This window comes from Coffea arabica, chromosome 7e (genome assembly GCF_036785885.1).
Source record: "Coffea arabica cultivar ET-39 chromosome 7e, Coffea Arabica ET-39 HiFi, whole genome shotgun sequence".
Classification (NCBI taxonomy): domain Eukaryota; kingdom Viridiplantae; phylum Streptophyta; class Magnoliopsida; order Gentianales; family Rubiaceae; genus Coffea; species Coffea arabica.
Window position 1 is genome coordinate 12,858,955 of NC_092323.1, and position 20,591 is coordinate 12,879,545.

General features: G+C 33.0%; 2 long non-coding RNA genes across 2 annotated transcripts; both read left to right on the forward strand.

Moving 5' to 3' along the window:
- On the forward strand, positions 1-1,993 carry LOC113701460 (uncharacterized). Its single transcript, XR_003450915.2, has 2 exons — positions 1-330; positions 1,531-1,993. It is a non-coding gene; the product is annotated as an uncharacterized lncRNA (long non-coding RNA).
- A 10,651-nt stretch (positions 1,994-12,644) lies between these two features.
- Positions 12,645-13,636, forward strand: LOC113700417 (uncharacterized). Its single transcript, XR_003450674.2, has 2 exons — positions 12,645-12,784; positions 13,197-13,636. It is a non-coding gene; the product is annotated as an uncharacterized lncRNA (long non-coding RNA).
- The last annotated feature ends 6,955 nt before the right edge of the window (positions 13,637-20,591 follow it).

Sequence of the window (20,591 nt, forward strand, 5' to 3'; positions counted from 1 at the left end):
CTGTGTCCCAATTGCTTAAAAGCTACAGGACAAGGATTAGGTCCCGGCACTTATGGATCATTGATGCAAAAGCCAAATCAAGAAAATGCAGTTAAAACTTAGGGTGAAGTCCGGAATTTGGAGTCCGCTGAGAAGTTTATAATAGCTCCGTACCGATTGCGGCTACATGTCTGCATATAGTTGGATGATCCTTTTCCCCGCTGGCTCCCTTACTGTTCTCTCATAACAGTTTCTGCCCAGAAGAGCAACCGTGTCGATTCAAACCTGTCTCTCTAAACTTGCACTCCGTTCATTTCAAAGACTGTCGTTACCTACACCTGGCCCTTGCAGGTATGATTCCTTTCTAAACTCAATGGACGTCACAATTAATATTTAGTTGTACAACTTACTACTTAGATTCGTTTGGAAAAAAAAAAACTACCACTTAGATATGCTTGATCAAATTTTGGCCACGTTTGTCCAATGGATGTTTTTGGATATTTATTTAAAATTTTATCTAGCTTATTGTAAAAAAATTTTTAAAAAATTTTAAGTTATAAAACTTTTTTTCTTTTCTTTTCTCTCATTTTTCTTCTCCCTCACCTCACAATTCACCCAGCAGATGTTCCGGCATTGACAGCAGCAGCGACAGTTTCTTTTTCCTTTTTCATAGAAGTTTTAGAAAAAAATTTTTAAATCATAAAACCTTTTTTCTTTTCTTTTCTTTTCTCTCCTCTCCTTCTCCTTCACCGAGCAAAGCTTCCGACGCTGACAATGGCAGCGACAATTTTTTTTTCCCTTTTCTCCTCTCCCCCTTTCCTCCCCCCTTGCCTGTTACCTCTCTCCCCTTGCGTTTTAAACAAGAGAGTTTATAGTAACGTACTGACAATTTATCCACTGGGCCAATGGCTCAGTGGCCATCAGGAGAGGTACTGACAATTTATCCACTGGGCCAATGGCTCAGTGGCCATCAGGAGAGGCTTAAGTCTCTCCTTGGGTTGTAGGTGAGGGTTCAAATCTCACCTGCAGTGAAAAAAATCTAAGGGTTGTGCCATAACACTTCTTTGATTTAGTTGGGTCTGTATACCCACTAACCCCCTGTCACAGCCTCCTTAGGCTCCCCTCCCTCCTAGATTAGGATAGAGTAAACGTACTGACAATTCATTAACTTTTAATTTTCTTATCATTTTTTGTACCTGCTATCCAATCCTCATCTTTCCCTTCGCTCCTAAATTTCAACAAATAAAAAATGAAAAATTCACGCCATTCTTTATTGAGACGGCCGACAACAAACTATGCATATCAAGAGTGCACTTGAATTTAAAGCTCAAAACAATATGAATTCTCTACATTCTTTCTTAGCTAGCCAATTGCGTTTGGATGAGAATTAGTAATGATTTCGAGATGAGCTTGAATCTTCGTACAAGTTTCATTTCTCCTAACAATCAACCATGGCCGTGTTATCTCCACATTCATAATAATTTTTTTTTCAGTACAGTTATGTTTTGTTGTATTAGTTACTTATATAAAGTGGTGTTTATTAACGATTAGGTAAAGAAGCCGATCAAGCATTTTGAAACATCATGCCTCGGCTTTGGCAAATTGTATTGAAAATAATTCTAACAACCCCAGCTTTGGCACTTAGAAAAGCGTCGAGACGATTTCAGCGGATGATTATCCAATATGAGATGGAAGGCCTGGCTCCCGAGTATGTGCTGCCAGAAAAGCTTTACAAGTTCTATTCATGAAATATAAGTCAATAGAAATCCTAATCTTACATATAGAAAGAGGGAGTTTAGTTTAGCGATAATGGTTTTGGTCCCCTATGGACAATTTTATGAATTCAATTGTGTATGCTATTGGTCAAGGTTAGTTTCAACTCTGATAATGTGAGACATAATATGGTCCAAATATTTTTTGTGACTATGTTTACCTTATAAGTCAATTATACCTTTTGTTTCTACTACACTCTGTACTGATTGGGATGATATTGAGTGGGTGGACAATTTGTGAATTCAATTGTGTATGCTATTGGTCAAGGTTAATTTCAACTCTGATAATGTGAGACATAATATGGTCCAAATATTTTTTGTGACTACGTTAACCTTATAAGTCAATTATACCTTTTGTTTCTTCTACACTCTGTACTGATTGGGATGATATTGAGTGGATGGACAATTTTGTGAATTCAATTGTTCAACTCTGATCATGTGAGACAGAATATGGTCCAAATATTTTTTGTGACTACGTTAACCTTATAAGTCAATTATACCTTTTGTTTCTTCTATAATCTGTACTTATTGGGATGATATTTGAGTCTTTGATAATTATATACTAAGTTGAATCTAGGCTCTCTTTCTGGTATGTGTTATCCAAGTTGGCTGCCCATAGTTATGTTAGTGGGCCAAAATTTGGGTAGACTCGATTTTCAAAAATTCAATAGTCTAAATTGTGCCACACAACTTCATCAAATATCATCCCAATAAGTACAGATTATAGAAGAAACAAAAGGTATAATCATCAAATAATGTAGCACAATTTGAATCATTGAGTTTTTAAAAACCAGGTCTATCCAAATGTGAGCCCATACAACGTACTTTTACCTTCATCTTGTAATTATTTAGTTCTCCCAAGAAAAACTTATTCTCTTAACTCAAATCTCTCTAAATACATAACCAATTAATAAATGCATAAAAGCTCCAAGTTTCAAGTTAATTTTCCTCAATCCTTTGGATTTAAACCTCCAATGGTGTGCTTAAACCTAATATTTTTTACAACTGTTTAATAGTTGCATGAAGTAATATAGATGGTTGAATTGATTTTTTGTATTAAATTAAAAGTTTAGCATAGAAAAGTCAGTGCTTTGAATATCTTAGTGATTAATTATAAAAAAAATGGATCTTATCATTAGTTACATATATAAATTGAACTTATATTCCTTAGTTTCCCAAAAAAAAAAGAAAAAAGAAAAAAAAGAGACTTATACTCTTTAGAATAGCTGCATAAGTGCAATAATTTAGTTTCATAAATTGTACTATTTAATATGTAGCTATGTTTGATTGATGAATAGATTTAATACTTGAAGTTGCACTACTTTAATATTGCTAAATCAATGATCATTAATCTTAATTGCTTTCAATTCAAAATTAAATTACATTAATCGAAATGGGATATGCACAAGTTTGGTGTATGTTTGTATATCGCTAAAAAGTTTTAGCTTATTCAAGTCAATTTGTATTGTTAAATTTCTCTTTTCAATGTTCCATTGGTTTCTCAACTATGAGATTGCATCTCCTGGATGATTGCAACTTGCAATCTGTAATGTGTTAGAAGTAAGTATCTTGCACTCAAATAAACCCTCCAATTTATGGATACTTGGGCAGTAAATTACAAGCATCACTAATCGATGAATACTCTTCCATTCTTTATAGGCACAAAAAAAAATTTTTTTATGACTTTCATCTGGGCAACGTCATGTATCGCATGATGCCCCAACAAACTAGTAATAAAATCCTATCCTATCCTAAATCCTAAAAGAATAAAAGCGGGAATGGAGTTAGGAACAGTGACTTTCGTCCCTCATTGGCACCTTGGCTGTGTGACCATTTTTGGAATTTCACAGCAAAGGCTGAAGTGATGGTGCGGTGCTGATGAAGGATCGGTCGGCTGGGATTTGTTATTGTGATAGCATTTTGCTATCCTACCCCTTGGTACCTATTTTGCCTCTTCAAGAGGAATGCCAACACAGTACGAGTTATTGTCTTTTTCGTCATTTCAGCCCATTAATTACTCGACAATTGGGACTCAGATACTAATGGTGCGGCCCTCTCCAAAAAAGAAAAAAATACTAATGACGTGGGGCAGTGGTGCTTTGTTGGTTGTCAGGCTCCTTCTGCTCGATTTAATCATGGTTCAAATTCCTACACATCACCAATAATCATAAAAGAAATAGAGCGGTGTTTCAGCATTTGGCCATTGTCTTCTGCTGCGGAATTCCATCAATGGGCTGTGCACTATTCCAATAAATGCAATTGAAATTCCTCCTAAAGTTGCAGAATCAGTTCATAAAAATTCGATGGTAAACCAATTTTCTGGACATTGCCGACAACAGATTGAAATCCCATGTATCTTTACAATGTGGCAACAATTTTTCAGATTGAAAGGAAAAATATCTGCAAAACATCTTGATTGAACAGCCATCAATGATAGTTACGAGTGCCCACCTATCTATTATCTTTTCAATATCAGTCTAGTTGCTCAAACTCAAAGAACCACTGGAATGTCATTTGAGCCATGTTCCTGAAGGCATTGCAAAGATTGGATATCCAATAGGCGTTCCCTACGAATTCAATGGTGCTGGTCACCTTGCATCCATGGGGAACAACAATAAACCAGCTCACTATAGTAGAGAAAAAGGCCTTTATATTAGTTTCAACTATTGCAGTAAATGATTTCTAAATCACATGTCCCATCGCTGGTTTGTTTTGGCATAAGTAGGGATGTAAATAAATTGAATCGAGTTTCGACGTAATTTTACAAAACTTGAATTTGAGCTCGAGTTCGACGAGTTCTCAATATAAAACTCAATCTCGTACTCGATTCAAGTTTTAAAAAAATAAAAAAATTTATTTTATTTTTATAATAAAATATTAGGAATATATATATGTAATTTTACTATTAAAATTATATATATATATATATATATAATCAAGTCGACTGGCAAGCTAACGAATTTGGTAATTTTGAATTTGAGTTCGACTTGATCAGCTCAATCTCGACTCGATTTTGATCAAACTTGAGCTGAGTTCGAATTCGAACTACTCGCGAGCGACTTAATTCGTTTGCAATCCTACACATAAATATATGAAATAGATGTAAAACTGAATCATTTTGTATCTGAACATCCTTCGATTTTTCCTTTTTCACCACCTATTCTCTCTAATGCTCTCTTTCACTCTAACAAATTCTATCCAATTCCCAAAATTCTATCCAACAGCTATCATACATATACAAATTGAATACAATAAAAGTACACTGCCTGGGCAACCTCACGCGACGCGCGAGGCCCTATCAACTAGTAACAAATAAAGTCGAGAGAAGAATTTGTTTATTCTTCGTCGCACAACGCTGGAGTTAAATTGTCAGACGTTACCGTGTTACTTTTCTAAGTACCACAGTGAGGAATCCCGTGATCCACGTTTGGGAGCTACAGGATTTTTTTGGCCCTTTTGGATTTAAAAAGAATTGACTAGTCATTGCAATCCCGTGATCCACTTTTCGGATCAGTTTGTATTAGCTGTTTTTTGAGTTATTTTTGAAAAATAATACTGCAGCATTTTGTTTTTGAAATACAAGTTCGTTTGGATTAGTTATTTTTGGGGTTGTTTTTCAAAAACTATGTGAAAAACTTTTACTGTAGATTTTTTTGGATTATTTTTAGAGGTATTTTTAAAACATATTTTTTGAATATTTTTATAATTTATAATTTATATATTTTGTATGCATTTATAATACATTTATATATTTATAAATAAATATATTTATATATTTATATATTTATAAATAAATATATTTATATATTTATAAATAAATATATAAATATATTATAAATGTATTATATTATATATAATACATAATATAAATATATTTATAAATGTATAAATGTATATTATTATAAATGATTATATAAATGTATAAATTATAAATTATATTTTTATATTTTTATATAAATATACATTTATGCATTTATAATACATTTATAAATATTTATAAATAAATATATTTATATATTTATATAAAAATATATAAATGTATCATAAATGTATTATATTATATATAATACATAATATAAATATATTTATAAATGTATAAGTGTATATTATTATGAATGTATAAATTATAAATGAATATTATATAAATGTATAAATTAATATATTATAAATATATATTAATATTATGTATATTAATATAAATGTATAAATATATTATATTATATATAATACATAATATAAATGTATATTATAAATATACATAAATATATATATTATGTATAAATTTACATTTATATAAATGTATAATATATATAATATATAATATTTATATAAATATATTTTAAATATATTTTAAATAAAATAAAATATTTATAATATGAATAAATAAATAAATAAATATTTAATATATATAATATAATTAATATTAATTATAAATATTATAATATTATAAATATGGTGTTTATATAATATTTCAATTTGTAATGTTTATTGTATATTTCATTATATAAATATTTATATAATATATAATATAAAATTTTCAATTTGCATAATATACATAATATTGTATATATTTAATATAATATACATAATATACATTTATACATTATTACATATTATGTATAGTATATATTATACATAACATTATTATACATTATTGTAAGAGCCCGGTGCAACCCAATGAGTACAAACAAATTCACAATGATGCACAAAGATATATCAAATTTAAGCACAATAAAGAAAACTTAATTAAAGAGAAAAGATAAGAAATGCAAACCAAATATCAAACCAATAGCCTCTTCAATTGATGGCGATGCTAACCAAGATGTACAAGTGAAGGCTCACTCCTTCCTCACCCCAAATACTCTTTGGTTGAGCCAAGGAGTTTTACAACTATTCTAGTTAACCCTCAACAACCTACACTTGAAAGATCACTCACCCAATTAAGAACTATTTTATACAAATGAGGCAACCTTCACCAAGGTTTTACCACTCCAAGTGATTGGTTCACCTTCACCAAGGTTTTACTACTCCAAGAGAGTAACCTTCACTTGAGCAACCTCACAACCCAACTTCCCCAACCCCTTATACAACCAACAAAGAATCTTTCTACTCAAAAATCTCACTTGTAAGCTTGTATTTTGTGTTGGCAAAAGTCCCTTGTCTTCTTGTGCTTTGGGGTATTTATAGAAGGTGAGAAATGGCTTCAAAAGACTCTCTAACGGTCAAATATTAAATGCTGTCAAAACTAGCCGTTGGCCTGTCGGACGTCCGAACCACCTGTCGGACGTCCGAACCCTGCGTTCAAACCACCTGTCGGACGTCCGAATCCTGCGTCCGAACGCCGTCAGAGAGTCATCAAATCTTTGCGAAATTTCTCGGACGTCCGATGAGATCGATGTGCGTCCGATGCGTGCGTCCGATCCTTCCGGACGTCCGATGCTTCCTCACGAGCGTCCGACAGAGTTTCCTTCTTGATGTTCTTCATCCTTTCGGACGTCCGATAGCTTCCTTTCGGACGTCCCACATGAGTGCCCTGTTTTTGCTTCTTCTTTTGTGCCACAAGAATCTGTTCTAACAAATTGCTCACATAAAAACATTAGCCCAAATCTACATTTTAGTTTGTTAATCATCAAAACCAAGGATTGATCGACCAAGGTCAACAATCTCCCCCTTTTTGATGATGACAAACAAAATGAAGATTTCTTTTATCAAATAAGTTCAAATAAAGCTCCCCCTTAGAAAGTGCCAACATACAAAGAAATTTCAATAAATCCTACTCCCCCTTTTGGCATCAATAAAAAACAAACTCCCCCTTTATTTTTCAAATCAAGACCATATTGAATATCAAAATTTTCAATTGTACTTACAACCATATAGCACTTCTTGGATCAAATCTTCATGATGTACCTAAATATGAGAAATTTCATTTGGTACCCTTTCTTTATAGGGTCCTTGGGAGTTAATACAACATGATCTAGCAATCCACATGGATTTCATACCTTTTCTCATATTTTTCTTTACATAGCAATCATTTTGCATATGTCCAAATTGGCAACAAAAGTGACACATGATAGAAGTATTTTGCACATAGGTGGATTTAATGCAACTAATTTTCTTACTTCTTATCATAGCAAACTTATTTGTACCTTGAAAAGATTTGCTTTCTTTTGTTTGAGAAAACGTTTGTTTTTCATTTTGGAGAAACTCGTTCAAGTCATTAATTCTTTTCTTTAACACATTTTGTTCTTCCAACATTTTTTCATAAAACTTTGTTTTCTCTTCCAACTTCCTTTTCAAATTATTTTTGCAATCAAAAACACTTTTTTGATTTTTTAAATCATCATTTTCCATCCTCAAACATTTGTTTTCTTGAAAAAGTTTGGAGTTTTCTTCCAACAAATCATTTATTTTTGTTTTCAAATCTTTATTTTTAGCATAAGATTTTCTCAAACTTTTATGCATTTTAATCATAAGAATTTTCACATCATCATCTTCATTATCTTCATCACAAGAAGAGTGATAAGAACTTATCTCATCTTCTCCAACGGCCATTAGTGCCATTTGGGCCAACTCTTCTTTTTCTCTTTTTGAATTGCATTCATCCCATGTAATTTTGCAATCTCCTCTTGAACATCTCTTGTTGAAGATCTTCTTGAAACTTTTGATGTGAGGAGTTATATCATTGTCCACTTCCATGATTTCATTACCCATGAAGGATGGGTTATCCCCCACTTGAGATGTTTTAAAAGCTATGCCTCTCTTATACATTCTTGCATTTTCTTCCTCTTGCACTTTGAATTTCAGCTTTAATTCATAAGAGGTTAGGGTATCCACAAGAGATTCAATGGACATAGAATTTAAATCCTTTGCCTCTTCTATAGCATTTATTTTGTTTTCCCATTCTTTTGGCAAGGCATTCAAAATCTTTCTATTTTTCTCACCCAAAGAATATTCTTTTTCAAGCAATTTAAGATCTTCAATAATGTCACAAAATCTACTACACATCTCATCAACATTTTCAAGAGGATGCATTTTGAAAAATTCATATTGAGAAACAAGCAAAGATTTCTTTTGTTCTTTAATATCTTGGTTACCTTCATGAAATACACACAATTTATCCCAAATATCTTTAGCTGATTTACAACCTTTAATCCTACTAGATTCATTTACATCTAATGCATTGTACAATATACACATGACCTTGGCATTCAAAGAAAGGTATCTCTTGTCTTTTTCATTCAATTCTTGTCTAGTCTTTAATCTACTCAAATTGATGATAGAGTCAACTATTCTAGCTTCATAAGGACCATCTTCTACCACATACCATAATTCAATGTAAACAGATTGTAAGAAAATCATCATTCTTTGTTTCCACATGCTAAAATGAGAACCATTAAACATAGGTGGTCTATCAATAGATTGCCCTTCTAAAAAAGAAACTTTTATGGTTGCCATGATCTTTACTCTAAGCGGTTAAGCTTGATCAAAAGAGACCAAGCTCTGATACCAATTGTAAGAGCCCGGTGCAACCCAATGAGTACAAACAAATTCACAATGATGCACAAAGATATATCAAATTTAAGCACAATAAAAAAAACTTAATTAAAGAGAAAAGATAAGAAATGCAAACCAAATATCAAACCAATAGCCTCTTCAATTGATGGCGATGCTAACCAAGATGTACAAGTGAAGGCTCACTCCTTCCTCACCCCAAATACTCTTTGGTTGAGCCAAGGAGTTTTACAACTATTCTAGTTAACCCTCAACAACCTACACTTGAAAGATCACTCACCCAATTAAGAACTATTTTATACAAATGAGGCAACCTTCACCAAGGTTTTACCACTCCAAGTGATTGGTTCACCTTCACCAAGGTTTTACTACTCCAAGAGAGTAACCTTCACTTGAGCAACCTCACAACCCAACTTCCCCAACCCCTTATACAACCAACAAAGAATCTTTCTACTCAAAAATCTCACTTGTAAGCTTGTATTTTGTGTTGGCAAAAGTCCCTTGTCTTCTTGTGCTTTGGGGTATTTATAGAAGGTGAGAAATGGCTTCAAAAGGCTCTCTAACGGTCAAATATTAAATGCTGTCAAAACTAGCCGTTGGCCTGTCGGACGTCCGAACCACCTGTCGGACGTCCGAACCCTGCGTTCAAACCACCTGTCGGACGTCCGAACCCTGCGTCCGAACGTCGTCAGAGAGTCATCAAATCTTTGCGAAATTTCTCGGACGTCCGATGAGATCGATGTGCGTCCGATGCGTGCGTCCGATCCTTCCGGACGTCCGATGCTTCCTCACGAGCGTCCGACAGAGTTTCCTTCTTGATGTTCTTCATCCTTTCGGACGTCCGATAGCTTCCTTTCGGACGTCCCACATGAGTGTCCTGTTTTTGCTTCTTCTTTTGTGCCACAAGAATCTGTTCTAACAAATTGCTCACATAAAAACATTAGCCCAAATCTACATTTTAGTTTGTTAATCATCAAAACCAAGGATTGATCGACCAAGGTCAACAATTATTATACACAATAATGTACATAATAATGAAAGTACATTAATAATGTATATATTATAATGTAATGTACATAATATATTATGTATACAATATTTATACATTTATGTATACAATAGTACAATTATGTATATTATATTATGTTTATGTATAATATACAATATTATGTATAATATTGATATATAAATATAGAATTTTCAATTTGTATATCTCAATTTATATTAATATAATATAAATACGTAATATACATAATTGAAATATACATATTAAATATGTATATTTGGAGTTGTTTTTGATATAATGTTTGGATGTTTTTGGAATTGTTTTTGAAATACACATTTACTGTAACATTTGGAATGTGAAAAATAATTTTTCAAAAACAGAGGCAAAAACAAGGAATCCAAACGGTGTAGAAAGAAGCCAGCATGTCAAACCAGCCCTTCAGTTATGCACTCTATCCTTGAATAAAGGTCCTGTACTCTGTCTTTTCAATTTAATCACGATGATTCCAAATATTAAAATTTCTCTACTGCAGTATTTAATGATATTCTACTACTAATTAGTGGACAAATTTTGCTTTCTAAAAGAGATATTCACATGGTTATTTGCTATACCACAAAGCTTAAAGTTGTTTCATTTCTATTTGAAAATAAAATTGATCGATGAAAGTTTGCCAACACATGGATTTAGATCGATAAGCGTAACTTTTCGAATTCAACACGGCAATGCCTTATCATTTATGCCTAGTTTGGGAGTTCAGATTTCAAAGGAATAGAAAAGAAAGGAAGGGAAAGGTGGACTTTTCTCCGTTTGGGACATTTAAGTGAGACAGAAAAGAAAAGAAATGAACGGATCTTGAAGGGAAGCCAAGCGCTGCTACAGTGCAAAATTTTTTCTGACAAAAAGGGACGGAAAGCGAAGGAAAACTGATGGAAGCTTACAAAATTTTTTCAAATTGCCCATTTTATCCTCACAAAGGTATTGGATAAAATTTTATTGACATATATATCCAAAATCATTCCATTTCTTTTCAGAGCTCCCAAACAACATTAAAATTTCTTCTTTTCTTTTTTTTTTATCCTTTCTTTTCTCTCATGATTTAACCTTTCTCTTCTTTTCTTTTCTATCCTCAACTCACAAACTAGCTAACTCTCTCCACCCCATTCAACCAAGTTGTCATGCTTCCCTTTTTAATCTGTCCCAGACTCAAAAGTTTGTTTACATTCAATTTCAACACCTACCCTTTTAAAATATGGTCCTATAATTTGGTAAGTGACAGACGCCCATAAAAGTATGTCATGCAACGTAATCTGGGATCATGCATTTTTTAGTTAAACAAAATAGATAGGCTCCACAATAATAAATTTACAACATAACTTTCTTTTTTAAATGAAAATTTTCACTAATTTTTTTGAATTAATTATGCATACTATAACTTTTGCATATATAACACGTTCTCGTATATGCTCTCACACAAAATACACATTTGCTCTTTTTTTTGTTCACATGCATAAAAATCCACACTTAAATACCACATCTAAATTATTTCATTATTTTCTATTTCTCTCCAACACGCGCATACACACATTTCTTTCTCTCTAAATGAACAAATAAATGTAATTTTTTAAGACATAAAAATACAATATTTTTGCGATATTTCAATTCAACACTATAATTCAGTTAGCTATTAAACAGATACTACTATATAACTTAATCAATTCAATAACTTAATATCTTCCGCACTTCATTTTAATATTTCAAAATTCAGATCTCTTATCAAGCGGGCCCAGTGGTCTGATGATTAAAGCTGTCCTTTCGAAACCGACAGATTCGTAATGAAAGCTCGAAAAAATGAATTAGCTCTCGTCCTCAAATTAGTAGTTTCTACATTAATGAATTAACTCGTAATGATGTTCTTTTTTGCTTCATCTTTGTTGTTCATTTAACTTTGTTTTTGTTAAAAATTTTTAATATCGGTTTCAATTAAAAAATGTTGGATGGACTAAAATGGACGCAACAAGAATTCATAGGACCGGATAAACGCGAAATTTTGCGTAGAATAAAGAATCGGACTTTGCGGATCAGAAAAAATTAGAGGACATTATGTCAGAGAGATTAAGAAACTTAAAACTTGAATATATTAGGAATCACTACCTTTTTTTTTTCCCTCCTTTATATTTGAGCGGGAGGAAATTCACCAACTCATCATTGTAAATGCAGACAAGCCAAGAAGCACGACAGGGACGAGCCCTTTAATACTGTCCACATATCCACACGGGAAACTGGTCTATTTCATAAATAAAATCGCTATCCAAATTATTATATTGTTGTGCTACATAATTGGTGTTGTTAGTGTATAGTTCAGATGAAATCCGGACTTTGAAGTCCACTCAGAGGCCTATAAAAGGCACTATGATCCGAGGCACAGTTTAGACGCAGATGCAAAAGTTCAGCTGTGAGTTGTAGTCCATTCTACATTTTGGACTTCATCTTTGAGTTTTTACGATCCTTATAACTGGTATGTACTCTCTCTAAATTCATCAATCACAATCCAAAACTTCTTCATTAATTACCAATCATTTCCGGCATGCACGTATTTGATTATAGATATAAGTAAGACTCGCTCATTTCCTGGGGTTAAGATTTCTGGTTCAAATCTCTCTTGCCCTTCTCTACTTCTTTATGTGACTCGTGTTTATAAAAAGATTGTATTATTTTCCTAGTTTTCTATCATTCATTGACTAGAAAAAAGAACAAGTATACGTGCATGGATGTAACCAAGATTGACTTGCAATCAAAATTCACAACCACGTTAGCTGCTGAACCTTAACTGATGTCAGAAATGTTACTCTTACGCGGTGTGGTACCTTTATCGTCTGGTTTTGGCTTTTGGGAGCTAATGTGTATATATATGTACGTAAAAATTTCAGGAGTAAAGGAGGGGGGATCAAGAATTCCGAGACATGGCTGATTGGATTTGGATCCTGATGCTCCAAATCGTTCTTCTGCCAGCCCAGGTGTGCAGAAAAGTGTGGAATCATCTTCGGCTGGAAACCATGAAATATGAGATGCGTGATCTGAACCAGCAGTATGTTCTTCCGGACAATGTATTACAGAGGATGTATTCATATGATTAGTATAGTTAAGTAACTAAGGGTTTAGACTTTTGTCTGGTACACCAAACAGAAAAGTTGTAAACGTTATCTCTACTCATCCCTAGGAAAAAGAAGGGGGAGTGGGATTTATGAATACTGATTCATGGTCCCTTATTATGTCCTGACTTCCGAGTGTTATTGGACAGTAGGACCCTCTGTTCCTTCTATGTATGCCCTTGTTCACAATGAAATAAATTACACACGATTTCCTTGTAGCTGATTGGAAAGCTCGTCTTTTCCTTCTTTAATAAAGCTAATCAAAGGCTTTGAGCTGGTCGATCTTGAGCCTTTTTTTGCCATTCGTTTCATACTTTGCTCTGCTGCACTGGCCTTTAGTTTTTCCTTTCTGTTTTCCCTTTAATTCTTTCAAATTTGACTCGTTTGTAGACTGCCAAACTTGCCTAAGAAAATTGGTTTCTTGTTATTGGTTCCATGAACATGTTTACCCAACAAATGATGTCCATATATTACAAGTTTAGTTACTTGTTCATCGATGCACTAGTCAATACAATTAACCTATTGAACATTGATGTTAGTTGCATTGATAGTTTCATTCACAAGTTAGCCTAGAAGTGTTAGTTACAGATACTGCTATTAGTCTTTTTACTTATTTCAATTTGTATCATCAGGGTTTACTAATAAGTTTGAACCATGAGTTTTGGTTGCCTTGATTTCTTGCTGGTCCAATAAGCAGACCAGAGTTGCCTTTTATTAGTTAATATCATCTGTCTTATGTCTGCCTATTGTTTCAGCTTTGATTCCCATTCTGGCTCCTGCTCTTATTAGATATTGCTGATTGTTTCTTTAAATCTCTGTTATTCCTGCTCTCCTATAAAATTTGTTTATTTCCCATATGTATATGTATCGCCAATCAACATCCCTGTTCGGGCAACCTCGCGCGAAGTGTACTCGATTTGGTTGATCCGACCCGCACCGTGCGGGTCAACAATTTTCTAACCCTTATCCGTTCTGCATGTCAGCGGTACCCGATTATAGAGTATCCGTTAAAATAGGATCGAGTCAACAGGTATCCGTTCTACCTCACTTATCATTTAATTTTGGATAAAAAACAAAAAAATCCCTGTGTTAAGCCTAATATACAGAAAAGCCTCCCGTGATTTCAAAATATATAACATGACACCCCGTACTTTGAACTAAATTGTAAAGGTAATTGAATCCGTTAAACTTAACGGAATTGGACGAAATGACCATAATGCCCTGATATAATTAAGCAAAAGACAGCTCAAAAAAATCGTTTGTTTTATTCTCTAGATAGAGAGAATTGAGCGTTAAGAGGTAGAACATGTATATTTGTTAAAAATTAAGTATAAATTTTTTTTTAAGTTCCAATAAGTCATTTCTATTAAGTTTAACGGATTCCGTCACTTTTACAATTTAGTTTAAAGTACGAGGTGTCGTGTTGTATATTTTGAAATCATAGGGAATTTTTCTGTGTATTAGGTTTATCATAAGGGACTTTTTTGTATTTTACCCATTAATTTTTTTTTAAAAAAAATTATATTAATTTAATTTTGTATTTTGCACATTCATCTAAGATTTAATAAAGATTTTTTCAAAAAAGTCTTCCATCAAGAAACAAGTATGCGAAGAGAATACAAGAAAAAGTAAAAAAAAAAAAACAAATTAAAAGAATTCAAAATCAATAAAAAGTTTGGAATAAATAGCACATTTTTTTAAATATACATTTCACGTTAATTAAACTGTTTTCTATAAACCATAAGGTCATAATCTCTATAAATGAATCTTGTAAATAAACTATAGTTTCTTATATTTATAATACAATTTGTTCAATATAATTATTTATTTAGTTCTAAAAATATTATTTTATAGTATGTGCATAAAAATAAAAAATTTAAAATATATATATATATAATTTTAATTGTGTAATCCTAACCCGCCCCATGTCTAATCGGGTATTCGACCTTCTTTTAATCAGATTAAATAATACAAATTGGGTATCCTAAATTTCAGATCAGATCGGAGATGGCGGGTAATTTTGCCCACCCCTAGTTTCCATAAGTTAACCTTATGAAATCGGACCAACCAGCTGATTTACGTTTGATTGAGCTGGTTCAATCAATTGGTCCAACGCGATTTCAGAAATAACTCAAAAGGTTACACTGGAACCGGGTCTAAGTTTATTGGGCCAATTTTGTTAGCACCGTATCTTTAAGAACGTAAGAAAGCCCGTTGGTCTATAGTACACTACAAGGATTTTCTCCGTGGGCTACCCACCCATTGCATTTGGGTTTGACATGGCTATCCAAATTCTTCTCTCTCTACTTAAGAGTTAAGAACTTGATGCAGTACATAATTTGAAGTCAAATTAATGCCTAACTGATGATTATAGACTCAACTTAGATGCTAAGTACTATGATTAAAGCACTAAACTAATTCAAATGTCAAATTTAGCAGACCACAATTCCAACCTACGTTGTTGATTGTCGATTCAAATGTCAAATTTAGCAGACTCAATTTGGGTGTCATACTTTTGTAGATTTGTCGATTGGTTTCTCTAAAGCGAGAAGCTGACTTTAATAAAAATAAAGTTGGATGCATCATCCATCATCTAGTCGGCTTAAAAGAAAGGGGGTGTTTAGTAGAATGTGGTACTTTTTCTTTAATAAAACAATTTTTTATTTATGATTGGCAACTGCTCCATTCGAATTTTATTTGTTGAAGTTTTTCTTCAAACACAAATTTTAATATATTTTTTCCAATGGACAGCGTAATTTCACTGCAAGAAATTTTCATGGTAGAAATTAATCAAACACATGATAAAATACAAACAAATTTGAAAATTAACATATACAATAGACATCATGTAGCGTTATATATGAGATAAAAAAATAATTTACTAACATATTCCATGTATTTTATGAAAAGTTGTAAATGTAAATGGACCCTAATATGTTATGTATTGGAGATCCAAGCTAACGCAACATGGGCTATGAAGATAGGACTTCGAGCCTGCTCGTGTTGATTTCTCTAACACAAGTTTATTTAATTGGTAAAAACAGCTCATTTTCTTATAAAATGTCATGTGTTCATAATATATGAGAACTATAGTGATGAGTGGTGTGTAAGAATATCTGTAACCTACTTATGGTCTCGGAAATATGTTTTAAACTGTAACGACGATCAAAGTCAAACTATTCCAGATTAAAAAAACAAGAAAAAAAACTTGAAAGCACACCCCTTTAGATTGAACGTAACGAAAGTGTCAGATTTGGGAGCTTTTCTTCTTTCTTCTTTATCATCATTACGTTTGCCTTTCTTCATGTCGTATGATCGTTTTATCCCTCCCACCATTGACTCTCTGATATTAATGCGGATGCTTTAGAAGATTCCCGGTGTTTTACCAAAACGCTTCGCACTTCTTTTAGAAGTTATTGGATTTCCTTTTGTCTTTCTATCTTCGTCTTTAATTTCTTGTTACCTTTTTCTCATTCATGTACGCCCCTGCCTCTATTTTCAGCCACCTTTTCCAAAGACAATATAATACTAATCATAATAATAGAAATAATCAATCAATATGTGTTTGCCATAATCCATGTTCTGATTGGTGGTGACCGCGCCACACGTGGCTAAGATTTCTCCAACAAATCTTGCTAGCTGGCCCCTATCCTGTCTTAGTTGCTTGCCCCCTAAGTAATTAATGGCATGAAATTATGGGAAATTTGTCCAACTTGTGTAAATTACGCATTAAGTACGGATTAGATATGTATACATGGATACTCGATCCATATTCCCATGCTTTAGTGATTAATCTAATAAAAAACAATTGTGAAATTTCTTGCATTTTTCAGATCCGTTGCTGATAATTTTTCAAATTGGGACATCGTAGGTCTTGGAGACTTGAAAGCGTATTTTGAGATGAAATATAATGCTATGGTTATGAATTGAAGAACGCATTTGATAAAATTAAAATCTGAAAACTTAAATATGAATTTTTAATCTATTTAGTTATTAATATTAAACATGGTATATTTGAATATATATCATATTAAGTAATAAGTTAATAGTTCATCACTTATTTTTTAGAGTAAGTTTTGCTTAATAAATTCATTGTCATTTAATTAATTTAGATGTTTAATTTCTTGTTATCAAATGTATCCAAACATGTTACGATTTGAATCCATTAAGTTTAAAGTATTGAATTGAATTATCAAATATGACATAACTCGTGAGTAATTAGGAAAAACTCGTGGAGTGATTATTGTGATTCCAACTGTAATTGACACTGAAAATGTACAGTTAACAAGGCGGTTGGCTAGTCTCCTCTCGCAATGCATCAAATCGAAAAGGACACGTGTCATGCCATTTGAAAAAATCAACACGTCTGTAAGATCTTGCCTTTGGGTAGCCTAGATAAGCCAATCTACTAGGATTTAAACCGGGAAACAGGGGTTTTCACCTAATAAAGCAAAAGAAAAGGACTTCCATTGAGAACTGGGAAAGCAAATGGAGGCATAAAGCTGAGTTTCAAGAAGTAGCGGACATGCCAGCTTTTCCTTTATGCATTTCGTAATTATAATTAAATGGTAAATAGATTTACTATTAACTATCATTTGAGTATACGAAATCACACAATCCAAAGCTTTTGACAATTGACATTTAACCACTCCTAACTTTTTTAGGGAAACATATGGCGTTTCTAGTTTCATCCTCTCGAGCCGAGTAAATGGATACATTTTTGTATAAACATAAATTATAACTGCGCTGATGTAAAATTCACAATTATATCCAAATTAATTTATAAAAATATTGTATTGATGTACCAAAATTGGATACAGGAAAGATTAATTCTTTTTATTTTGTTTTTTGTCACAACGGCAGAAAATTAGTACTAGAACGGTGTCTAAAACAAGAAAGTTAGACTCAACTGATCACGGCCTTGATCACTCAATTAATGTAAAAAGCAGGTAAGAGAAAAAGATAATTGTGTATTATCAACAATCATAGGCCGCCCAAAAGTTACCATGAAATTATTGTCACGAATAGGATACTTGAGAGTTGAGACATCATGGTACAAATCATGCATTACTTTTAAGATAATTATGGCAATTTTTTGGCCTTAGAGGTAGTCAACTCTACAACAAAATTATAGAGAAAGGCATATAATAATGGAGTGATTAGATAGTTCATTGACACTACATCTACAGATCTTTTTTTTTCTTGATATCTTCCCTGGATGGCCTAAAGTTGTCGGTGGTTAATATGCACATATTTCAAAATGATTTTTTTTCCTGACGGAGTGGGTGTCCGGGTCAATTCTTACGGGGCCCGACTAATCCCACTCTGGCCCAGGAGAAGAGGTCTCATCCCCCGAACACGTTAATCACGGGACTCGAACCCTTGCGGGTGGCTGGATAACGGCCTTAAGGAAGCAACCGTGACCAAACGAGCTGCCTTGTGAGGGGCTTCAAAATGAAAACTTGAATACCTTCAAAATTGTTTCACTTCTTATTGGAAAAATCACTTTCTGAGGATCATCATAAGAAAAAGAGCAAATTATCTTGTTGGTCACTAAACTTTTGCGATCGTTAAATTTTGGTCACTCAACTATTAAAATGCTAGTTTTGGCCACTAAAATGTATAAAAGTAAGACGCGAGACCATTCTGTTAGATTTAACCGTTAAGTAGACAAATACTGTCTGTCCGCACGATTTCCAATAAAAAAGACAGGGTCAATTAAGGAAGTTTGAAAATAGATCTTCTTCTTGGCAGGGTCAATTTTGCTTTTCCCTGAACAGCTTAGAAACGCGACAATCAAACTCCACGAGGTTTGTATTTAAATTATTAGTAGTAATATTCGAGGGAGCTATTTAAGATAAACGTTTTCTTTGATTCAAATAATGTTTGCAGGTGGCTGGAGGCATTAGTATGGAATCCAGGGATCTGGGAACCAGCATCTCAACCCCATCAAAATTGAAGAGTAAGAAGAAGTTGGAAGCCTCTTCCACTCAAACGACATTGTTCTCAGATACAAACGCTCAATCTGCAGAGGGATCTCCTTTTATGACCTTCAAATTCATCTTGGGTGTGGCACTGGTTTCAGTGATTATTGGTATCATTATTGGGAAAAGATACTAAGCTGGTTGGGCTTCCTAGTTGTGGATTTGCTTCTGAAGATGGAGGAATTCAATTTTTTTTCTTGTTTTTAAATAGTATTTATGGGTTTCTCATTTGTAATAGTGTAGTGAGAAAGAAAAGCCAATTTTTTGGCTGGCATGCTATTTATGTAGGAGGTTAGAGCTGGTTTGGCTTTGGTCCAGTGGGAATTGGTTTTTTTAGGATAAAGATCCCCTGGCTGTGCTTTACCTGTATTGCGTTTTGCAGTAAAAGAGAGTTGGTTCTGTGTAATGAAGGTTGATGCGATTAGTTACCCCAAGAATAAGTAAAAAAAAAAAAGGGTTGATGATAACTAGTAGATGTGCATTTGTTGTGTTGAGGATGTTAACAGTCAAAAAGATAGATGGAAGAATTGAATCATCTTCATAGGAGGAGGAGGAAGAAAAAGAAGTGAAAGATGGCGGTCTAAGGCTCTGAGGTGTCAAGGAGTAACCAAGGGGCTCGTCACCAAAAAAGGGCAGGGAAACGAGAGTTAACATATTCAGAAAAGGGTCGGATCAATGCCAAGAAGAAGATCTATTTTCAATTTTCTAAGTTGACCCTGCCATTTGTATTGGAAATTGGGCGCACTTACAACATTTGTCTACTTAACGGCTAAATCTAACAGAATGACCTCGCGTCTTACTTTTATACATTTTAATGGTAAAAACAAATTTTTTAATAGTTGAGTGACCAAAACTCGACGATCGTAAAAGTTTAGTGGGCAACCGAATAATTTGCTCTAAGAAAAATAATAATGTCTAAATATTTCTCAGATGATGTTATGTTACAAGTATTGCTTTCCAGATGTTTGGTTGTACAACTTTTCGAGGTTGCTTTTGTTGAATATAATGTCACAAGTTTATGGTCTTGTTTGCCAGACAAGTTTTTTGTCAAGTTTATTTGCTACAAGTTTTTTAAAAACTTAGTTATAGTAATTTCAAAAAACTTATCAAAATTTTTAAACTATATATTTCAAGATATTAAAAAAATACACTTCAAAAATTTTTTAAAAAACTTCTACAATAAGTTACA